Source organism: Eleutherodactylus coqui, chromosome 1 (assembly GCF_035609145.1).
Source record: "Eleutherodactylus coqui strain aEleCoq1 chromosome 1, aEleCoq1.hap1, whole genome shotgun sequence".
In the NCBI taxonomy this organism is placed as follows: Eukaryota; Metazoa; Chordata; class Amphibia; order Anura; family Eleutherodactylidae; genus Eleutherodactylus; species Eleutherodactylus coqui.
The window spans coordinates 99,844,256-99,855,502 of NC_089837.1; the positions used below are offsets into that span (position 1 = coordinate 99,844,256).

Here is an 11,247-nt window from a genome sequence, read left to right on the forward strand (position 1 = left end):
CCAGCCAGCTCAATCAATTAACCCTGTGAAGGCTTGTGCTGCTAGGAAGCTTAGAACTACAGATCCCAGCAGCACACGTAACACTCCTAGGTTTGGGTCACTGCACTTACTCTATATTACACCTGTAAAACCATATACCAAAAATATGTAGAGGATGCATAGCTATAGGGGGAGGAAAGAGCAGAGGTCTCAATCAATGAAGGTATAAAGGGCATGTTTTGGACTATTTTGGACTCCTGTAGATAAACTGTAGTCACAAACCTGCAATAATGGAGATGAGTGTAAAAGTAGCCACTAAACAAGTACTGATTATAAAAAAAGTTGCAGGTAATCATCCCTGTAGGTATTGAGATACCTTCATTGTTTAGCTTCTGACTAGACAGTCATTTTCACTAAAAATCTCATATTAATATGTCCACACCCTTTGCATTGTAATGGGTGATGCTAAGTCCACGGCAAAATCACAGAGGATGCTACAGATATAAAAATCTGTAGATCTGTTGAAGTTTTATGTAAATCAGGTTTTGTAGAACTCTATTCCTTTGCATCGTACTGTACTTTGTAATTATGTTTCTAAAATAATCCACAACAAATACTCAATGTGGAAACATATAAGATCTGGTTAAGGCAAATTTTACAGTGTCACAGGTGCCAGTTTCTTCCGTACCTTGGGATTGGGCCCAGGATGACATCACTACGTCAACTGAATTAATCCTGGTCATAAAGAGTTAAACATCTTCCTGCTGCTGTTTAGCTGAAGGACTGGCAGGTTTGATTGACAGCCCAGTCAGCCAGTCTGCAATGTTTTTATGATATGTAAAACAGCTCCACGCTGCTGAGGGAGCCGGTTATACGCCTAGTATTCTGGCCCTACCAGAACTATCAGCATATGTGTCTGTTGCCATTTGTCAATGCAGCACTCTGCTTTCTGTCCTACTTTAGTCCCCGGTCCAGTTCCCCACTTCCTCTCTGGCTTCAAACCATGCTATGAGCAAGTGGTAGGGTCATCCTTTTCAGGATCAGTGCTCTGCTTCAGGCGGATTCCATCAAGGAAGTTCAGGAAGGTCATTCAAATCAGTACCCCCATGTCCAGTTCTGTGTCTAGCTACCATTATTCTTCCATATACTCACCTGTCCAGACTGCTGTGGTATCCTGCTCACCTAATTTCATCAACAGTCTGACAGTCGTGACAGTAAATAGCCACAGATATGTTATTCTTGCTATTATTCTTGCATCAAATCATGAAAACAGTGAGTGATGATAATGATTAGAGATGAGCGAGCATACTCGCTAAGGACAAATACTCGCATGAGTATTGTCCTTTTCGAGTACCTTCCCGCTAGTGAGAAAAGATTCGGGTGCTGGCGGGGGCAGCAGAGTGGGGGGGGGGAGAGATCTCTCTCTCCCCCCCACCCCTGCTCCCTCCTGCTCACTCCCGCAACACACCGCACACCCCTGTCGGTAAATGAATCTTCTCTCACAAACGGGAAGGTACTCGAAAAGGACAATACTCACTCGAGTATTTGTCCTTAGCGAGTATGCTCGTTCATCTCCTATAATGATGTGTTTAATATAACCTCCAAATGTTTTCTCCTTATAGAGTAGCCAAGTAGAGACCTTTTGTTACGATCGTGAGGGCAAACTATCCTCAGAACAGGACTATCCACACCTGATGTCTGGCCACCTGCACAGACAATCAACATGTCACTGTTCACATACCAACATAACAAGAACATAGGTAAACATAACATAGATGTTGCGTAACATACAACATAGCATACGCGTATCATACTGCAACATACCCATACAACATAGAACATACTAACATAGATGTTGCACAACATACTCACAACAAACATATAACATAATGCCTCCCCCCACTTACAAAAGGGGGTGCATTATGTTACAATCGTGTGGGCAAACTAAGCACGGGGCCCACATGATCGCAACCAAAGGGAGGACTGGGTACGTACACGGGTTTCTGGCAAACTGACCCTGTGCTACCCAGAGGTTGGCATGGCCCTACCTAAGCGGGGACATTGCCCCAATAAGGGCAGCCCAGTGGTCTTTGGATCTGGGCCCTAGCTGATCCTAAGAGCCATGCACCAGAACAGGACGCATTCACATGACAGGGACTGAACCACAGGACACACAGAGCCAGAATAAACAGCATACAGCAGCCAAAATGCAAACACTAATAGCAAAAGATAAGTAGATAAGTTGAATATAAATGCGAGGTGTTAGTTCGTACATTGGCCAATGAACTTAAGCTGCAAGCCGCGGCAAAGACCCTCGTATCTTGCAGTCCCTACACTAGCAAGACACATCTATTAGAGGGCCCTAGGGGCCAACCTAGCGCAGACATAGCAAACAAACTCAGCAGACCAAACTGACACAAAATAAATGTACAAACGGACATGAACCGCAAGGCACAGATCACACAGCAAGCTGCAACAAAACACAGATAGCAGGTCACACAGCAAACTTCAACAGACAAGGATTCATGAGTTCTCACCCTGAACACCAGAGAGAGACTGACCAGGAGCTGGGTTTATATGTGAGCACAGACCCAGGAGGTTGGCTAGCAGGAAGTACCACACTCAGCCAGCTCAATCAATTAACCCTGTGAGGGCTGTGATGCTAGAAACCTTAGGACTGCAGATCCCAGCAGCACACGTAAGACATTTTTAGTAAGAAGTATATTGTTCTGTACAAAAATGCTATACAATATTTTTATATTTTAACGGTATTTCTGTACTGGCTTCAGATATTATTTTAGAATTTCTCTATCACTCAAGAATTTTGTGTGACACCAACTTGATGGTTACAGTATTACCTCTATGTACAATCCATACAGAGTAAAGCACAAAACAGCTAAAAAGTAGACATGTAGAACTTCTTTGCATCACATTTTGCAAAATCTATGCTGACCTGTATCTCTCCAGATAGAACATCTTGATACAAAAGAATGCAAATGTTTTTATCCTATTATTAAACTTATCTCTGCTTATCTTTACACACCCTTCATCCTGTTTAGTGGACACTTACCATTATCACAAAAAAAGGTCAGACTATTCATTTGTGATTTTAATATAACTGCTTTATTTTTACTCTCCGGGCACAGTATCTTCAGAGAACTTACAGGGACATTTGCTCATCTGAAATCTAACTACCAAAGTTATATAACAGTAATTGACTGGGAGTTCGGTCATCTTCCAAAAAGTCTTGCATACTTTTGAAAAGTCTACAATCGCTGAAAAGGATGAAAAATAAAAGAAGATAAAAGGAATTTGCAAGTTAGAAATCTATTGAACAATATGACAATGTTGGACAATACTACGCTATTGTGCTAAATTTCTATAGAGCAAACTTAATCTCCTTAATCTCCTTATCTCCTTCCAGAGCTTCACTTATCTTCAAAAGGTACAGTGCTTTCTATAATTTTTAATTACCAACTATTTGTAAATATTGTGCAGCACATTATGTATTTATGTATTGCATATCTGAATGTATGTTTATTTGTATACAAAAGCTCAGTGTTGGTTTTCTGTGGCCACAAAAGCTGCATTTTAACGTTCTTCTAACAGTCCCAACATATAGACCCCTCACGGTTCTACTAAACTAAATTATCACCTTAGGGATAAATTGCAAATCATGCAATTTTTGCCCAATGCGAGAGCGAGTCAAGATGCAGCATTATGACATTTTTCAATGGTTTCCTTCTAGAGATGAGCGAGCGTAATCGCTAAGGAAAACTACCCAATCGAGTAGCCCGCTCGTCTCCGAAAATTCGGGTGCCGGCGGGGGGAGATCGGGGAGGAACGGGGGGGGGGGGGGAGATCTCTCTCTCACTCTCTCCCCCCCACTCCCCCATGCTTACTCCCACAACTCACCGCTCTTCCCCGCCGGCACCCAAATCTTCTAAGATGAGCGGGCAGGTACTCGCATAAGGCACTACTCGATCGAGTAGTTAGCCTTAGCGAGTACGCTTGCTCATCTCTATTTCCTTCACATTCGTAATGTTTTCATTGATGCGATGTTGCGAGAAAAAAATTGCAGCATGCTCTACCTTTCTGCGATATGCCATTTTTTAAAATCTCCCATGTGAGTCATTCCATATCAAGTGGTCTAAAACAAGAAAAAGTCCCCACCTTTATATCTCAGATTTTGTTCAAAATTTGTGTATTATACGCCAATGGTATCAAAAGATATTTCCCAAAGTTTTAGGTTCCTACAGCTAATGGTTCCTGAGTTAAACCCCCTGCTTAGGGGGGTGTCTGCATGTGCCTGCACAACAATGAAAAAAAAGGCATTTTTAGCTATAAATAAATTTGGAACTATGTGATCATAAAAGCTAAAAATCGGAGGTCCTGTGCAACTTTTTATGCTAAGTTTAATGGTACCATTCTGAACTCTTCTGGTTCCAAAGCTAGGTTGAAAACTTTGGTTGAACAGTGCCTCAAAATCTGTCATTCTCTCCGCAGAAGGAAATTTGGACCAGGGTTTGGGGCACTGTAGTATCTACCCAAAAGATTATACAAACCTGATATTTGTACCGTATATTATACTTGTGGTAGTCACTATTCTGGTAAATGTTCTGCTCCTGAAGACCTACAGGCACTTCACAGCAATTCATCAAATATGTCATGGTTAACAAAATGATGAAAGTTACCACTTTCCAAGCTTAATTATAAAAAAAAACTTACATTTTTTTATTACTGAAAGTATGTGAAAGAGAATTTTTTTCTGTATTAGATGAGTACATTTTCATTTTGCAATGCCACCTATGGTGTGATTATGATTTCTCTCAAAGTATGGTTTTTTTATGCACTTTCTATTCTAGTTTGGCTGTGGGCTACCTGTGGTGGCAGCAGCTGGGGAACCCCACTTTTCACGTTTAACCTCCCCAACATGAATAGCCCCATTTATGTGGTTACTGAGGCTGCAATGGGCCAAAGCGTAGTAACTCATCTTGTGAATAGGAGCTTATCCAATAATGTAGGGGAGGTCGGGGCTGGCAGCAGAGTAGTGACAGCAAGGTCCAGGCAGAAGGTCAGGGCAGGCAGCAAGCAATAAGGAAGTCTAAACAGAGTCCAAGGTCAGGTAGTACAGAAATCAGAATTGTCAGGAGTTAAGCAGGAGTCAGAGCCAGAATACACAACTAACTGGGGTTTTGTCACAATGGCTAATGAAACCAATTGCTAATAAAGTAGGTGCAGTAATGGGATTGGAGGGGAATGGTTTAGGGAGTGCATGCTGACCCTTTAAGTGAGGGGGCAGAAGCATAGGCGAGAGCTATGGGCAGACACCAGGGAGCAAGCAGAGGAAGGAGCAGGAGCATATCAGTGACCCCTCATGGCAACAGGAGCAGATGAGCAGCAATAGAAGCGTGCCACGACAAGCCCATCTATTACATTAAAATATGACATTTGACAGGACAACCCAAGATCTCCTCAGGAAATGGTGTTTATTTTATGTGCACACAGACCCTGGTGGATTCACATCCTAAAACCAGAGTGCCTGTACAAAGAAATTCTAACAACCTAATACAGTTTGGGCTGGCTTAATCGCAGAGGAGGAAGAGCTAAGGCAGAAAAAAAATTACTATCATCTTCTATGCGAGAAGCCATGGGGGGGGGGGGGGTTGGAATCTAAGTTGGGCTATCATGGTATTCAATTACAACAGTGTGAGCAGAGAAGACTACGATATACTCCAGTTTTCTGGAGTGATAACAGAGAGGCAATAGCAGTTAAAGTATATTAATTTTTCTATGTCCTTGTACCAAATTTTCCTCCCTTTGATAGCTATCACTGGCTTATAGCCTATCATCATAATTTAGGGGTATATGACCCCACAGACTTGAGTATAGCATGTGTATCCTATGCTCCATCAGTGTCTATCGATGTTCAAGAGGGAGAATATACTGAATTATAGCATATGATCTGTGAGCTCTGAGTTCTGTAGGTAGTGTGCAACGTGTAATTTCCATCTGATCTTGAGACAGCAGGCTAGCTTTTGTTTGATCTCTGTAGCAAAGACTGTTCCATTGTCTGACTCAATCCGCACCAGTAGGCCTTGTCTTGGAATTATGTCTCTCAGTAGTGCTCTGGCCACGTTGGTAAATATTTCAGTCCCAGTGGGGTAGGCCTCCACCCACTCCGTGTAAGGGCAGACAAAGACCAGGCGATACTTCCATTCGTCAGCTGCAGGCATTTGAGTAAAGTCCACTAGTACATTTTGGTCCATAAGATTGTATGCCTGAGGTCTTCAGAGGTCCTTGTCTGGGACTATTTTCAGTGTAAATGACCCATTTTTGTGGTGCTAACTTGGTAAGTCTTGTGATGTACAGCACATCCTTGATTAGATCTTCCATAGTGGTGGACCCATAGCGTGTCCTCATGCACTTTCTTGACAATCTCTGTTGCTACTGCTGTTGGGACCACACTTCTGCCATCAGAGAGGATGAGCCAATTCTCAAGTGTGTATTTTCAATCTTTTGTCTTTAGCCACTCCTGTTCACTTCCATTGTAGCAGGGCCTCCAGTTGCTGAGGGCAGCCAGGAAAAAGGCTTGTAGCTTGACAGGACTTTCTGTGTTTGTCCTGGAAAGTGGCAGCCTGCTTGGCATCGGCATCTGCCTCTCTGTTTCCCTGTGCAACAAGTGAGTCTCCTTTCTGTTTTCCTTTACAGTAAATGACTCATGCCTCTTCCGACAGTTCCGGAATGAGAGGAGTGTGCTTCACTTCTTGACCCGCTGAAGGGATCAGACTTTTTTCTTTTCTAAGTGCCCCATGAACATGGAGTGTGAGGAAGGCATACTTTGAGTCAGTGAAGATATTGACTTTCACCCCAGCTGCCAGCTGTAGGGCTTCTGATAATTGCAATAAGTGCTGCCTTTTGAGCTGAAGTTCCTTTGGGCAGCGGTTCTGCTTTTGTAGTAGTCTGTATGGTGAACACTGTATATTCAACATAACATATTCCTTCATCCATGAAACTGCTATCATCTGTGTACTATTCAACATCAGGAGATTCAAGCAGTGTGTCTTGTAGATCAGGATGGCTGATAAAGTCTTCATCCATCACCTCACAACAGTTATGGTCAGGGGTTTCAGTTCAGGTGGGCAAGAGAGTTGCTAGATTTAGAGTAGTACATACATCCAACTTCAGTCTTGGGTTTTCACATAGGAGGCCTTATTACTTGGTCATGCAAGCATTTGTCACCCAGTAGTGAACTTTGGCATCCATCGGAGTTAGGACAGAAGGTAACACTTGTACTGTAAGATCCTGACCTAGGGTTAGCTTGTCAGCCTCCGTAACCAAGGCCACAGTTGCTACCAGTGCTTTTAGGTAGGAAGGCCATCCCATGGCTTCATTATCAAGTTGCTTGGAGAGATATGCAACAGATTGATGCCATGATCCCATCATCTAGGTGAGAATGCCTATCACCAGTCCCTTCTTCTCATGAACATACAGAATAAGTGATTTCTCCAGATTAGAAAAGGCCAGTGTAGGTGCTTTTAGAAGAACTTGCTTGATGTTGTCATAGGCCCTTGTATGTTCTTGCTCCCAGCAGAAGGGGGCATCTTCACCTCCCTTTGTGACTTCATAAAGGGGATTGGCCATTTCAGCAAAGCCAGGTATCCATATTCTGCAGAATCTGGCAACTCCAAGGAATTCTGACTTTTTTCTTCTGGTGGTTGGTACAGGGATATTGTAGGAGGCCAACTTTTTTTTCAACTTCCAGTTATACCTTCCCTTGTGAGATATAAAATCCCAGGTATTTGACAGTTGCTTGGCAGAGCTGTGATTTCTTCCTTGAGACTTTGTATCTGGCTTCATAGAGATGAAAAAGCACTGTTTTAGTGTTCTGCAGACATTGTTCAGAGTTAGATTCAGTTATGAGGAGGTCATCCACTTACTGTAGCAATACATTGCCTGGCTGGGAAGGGAGAGAGAGATTCTTCTTAGGTGAAGAGCAAGAGCTTTGCCGAAGAGTGTGGGTGAGTTCTTGATCCCTTGGGGCAAACTGTACTTTTCTCCAGTTCTTGGATCTTCCAATTGGAAGGCAAAGATAAGCTGACTGTCCTCTGTCAGCCTGACAGTGAAGAAAGCGTCTTTCAAATTCAGCACAGTAAAGTGAGTAGCTTCTCCTGGTATCAGTCCAAGCAGTGTGTACAGGCTGGACAGTGTTTTATGCAAAGCAACCACAGCTTGATTCACTTCTCTAAGATCCTGGACAGGGTGATACTCTGTTCTTCTAGGTTTCTTTACAGGCAGGAGAGGGGTGTTCCAAGGTGATTGGCATCACTTTAGGATACCGTACTTCAGAAACTTTTCCAGATGCAGTGTGATGCCCTGGCAGGCAGCAAATGGTATGCGGTAATGCTTGATGGACACAGCTTCTGCCCCTGGCTTCACCTGCACTATGAATGGGGGTATATTCTTGTTATGTAGTCAGGTGTGGAACCACGGTGTCATCCCTCTGGGCAAGAAAAGCACCCAGTGAAACTGACAGCTGACCCGGAGACCGGATACTGACTCTTCAGCATGTAGCTTCGTATGGGGTGGAAACTAGGACTGAGCTAGCCCTGCACTGGTGAGGAATATGAAATCCCTGTTTAACAGAGAGCAGGGTCATTGTCCTGACAAGGATGGCTCTGAGCTGGAACCTGGATATTGACTAGCCCTGTCAGAACCTTAACACCAAAAAGGGTTGTACCAAGCAAGAATAGAGGCCAAGGGTGAGAGTGGGTAACAGACAACCTGGGAGGTACACAGGTTGCAAATAGTTACAACAGAGAGATGCAACAGAGATCACTGTAGTAGCAGCAGCCACAAGCTCTCATACACTTCTGATCTAGTCCTGGTGGATTATCCTCCAACCATACTCCTAGCAGCTTCATTACTAGGTCCGGGGTGGGACTTGAGTGATCTGGCTTATGAGTGACAGCAAACAATCTCCATTCTTCCTCCTGAGGCACTGTTAGTGATTGGATGTGGGAAGGAGTTGGAACATCTTTTTCAAGTTGTAAAGGCATCTGTCCATCCAGTTCAAATTGGCCACTAGTTTTCTCATCATATCCTGTCCCAGTATTGGTTTTGTACAGTCCAGTGGATACAGGAATTGATGAGTGACTTTTTTAGGTTATAACTTAATATTCAGCTCCGGTATCAACCATGAGGTTCACAGAATGATCACATACACTTACTCTGCCATAGGTTCCTGGGGGCCCAGCAGATAGGAACCCAGTCATCCTCATTCAGCATTATATTTATACAGCAGATGTATGGAATAATGATTGTAAAGTCTGGTGACAATTTCTTATTTTAACAGATATCCATTTATCTCTTTGAAATGATAGTGTTGAGACACCATGCCATGCAGATAAGTAGAACTGATAGACCTGGTGAGGACTATTGTTGTTTGAACACTCTCATTTCCAGAGAGCACAGATAAGGACCTCATTCAAACAGTAGGGTATACAGAGGTACAGGGGGTCCAGTAAAATCTTTTTTGTGCCCTATTACTGTTGTGCACCACTCAGAAGTTGAAAGAAGCCATAATATTGTCATGTGCATGATGTCTAAGGGAACATTGCTTGTCCTTGTAATATTTGGCATGTGTTACCCAAAAATGTAATTTTATATAAAATAATGGGCATCTGATATCCATACTCATAGCATTTGATAATACATCTGCCAACTTATTTTTCAGAACAAGGATGGCTGTGGTAAAGAGTGACTTATAGTTGACTTGTGAAAAAGGTAAAATGGTGGCTTCTTAAGACTTCACAGTTCAAGACACAACTAGAAGGAAGATGGTAACTATGGGACTTGCTTGACTCTAAGAACATCATGTAAACGCTGTCTTAATATATCTATATCATCCAATGGAGTCTGAAGCCAGTAATTGCTCCTTTACAACTCACGTCCCATCAGGATTAACATTTAAAATTTTCAGCCTTATTTCTTATATTCCACTTTTTATTTTCGGCATTATATGTAATGTTTTGGCTCTTTGGATTTTTTGTTGCAAAAAGGAAAAATGGACAGTATCTACTCTTTTCATGATGAACTTGATGATCGCCAACATCTTGGTTGTTTTGACCTTTCCATTCAGACTTTATGTTTTCTTACACAAATGGGAGCTTGGAACTGAATTGTGTAAAGCCTTAATGTCCTTGTGTTTTGTGAATATGTACATGAGCATTTTCACTATCACAGCTATTACGTTTGACCGATACTAGGCAGTGAGACACCCATTGAAATACAAAAGTTGGATGTCACTCAGGAAGGCTTCTGTAACTTGTTGTATCTTCTGGATTATATGCATTACAATTTGTATACTGAGAAATTTGAAAGACATAGACTATAAATTAGCTACATGTTTTCAGAAGGACAACACTCGTCCCTTTGATATGTCCCCAGTCTTTGTCGTGGTTGGATTTCTCCTTCCCTTGCTAATTATAAGCTTTTGCTCTGGAAAGGTCATCATGACTTTAAGGGTCAGAACAAGAAAGCGGTGTTTTGTCAAGAAAGCTGTGAAACTGGTTATTGCCAACTTAGCGAGTTTCATTATTTGCTTCTTGCCTATTCACATTGGATACACAATCGGTTTTGTAGCTAAAAGCCTCAGGATATCTTGTAACATACTTGAAAACATTAATGAGTTTATTCATGTGGCAAACTTCATTCGAAACCTAAATTGTGTTCTGGATTCAGTGATCTACTATTTTGCAGCCAGTGAATTTCAGGATATTCTTTCTAAACAGTTCACTTTACTTAAATGCAGATCTTCATGTGTGCCATAAACCTACTAACAGTCAATTTGGGTAAATAGACATAATATACCATTACCACTAAGGCCTCCCTAGAATCTCATTGTTGTACAGAGCCATAATATTCATAGACTGCATTCATAGATTTATATGGGGCATCAGTTTACTTCCAAATTCCTCTGATTTCTGTGGAAGTATACAGAGTTTTTGCTTCCGTTGGACTATTAATTTGGCAGAAGAAAAATATTGTCTGCTAGAAGAGAACAGGACTATAATATGGAGCCGCAGGGACTCGGTAAACCTCAGTATGGTCTCCCTGCACACAGATTTTATGTAAATCAGACAATAGTCTAAGGACTCATTCATAAGGCCCAAGAGGCTGCACAGAAGTACATGGAGATTTTACAGCCAGTGGCATATTGTGGTGTTATTCTCTCCCAGAAGGAATGCTTCTATGTGTGAGAGAATG

The 11,247-nt window shown here is 42.2% G+C and overlaps 1 pseudogene; it reads left to right on the top strand.

The window, feature by feature from the left end:
* Nucleotides 1–9,890: 9,890 nt before the first annotated feature.
* Nucleotides 9,891–10,811, top strand: LOC136624314 (G-protein coupled receptor 35-like; annotated as a pseudogene).
* Nucleotides 10,812–11,247: the final 436 nt, after the last annotated feature.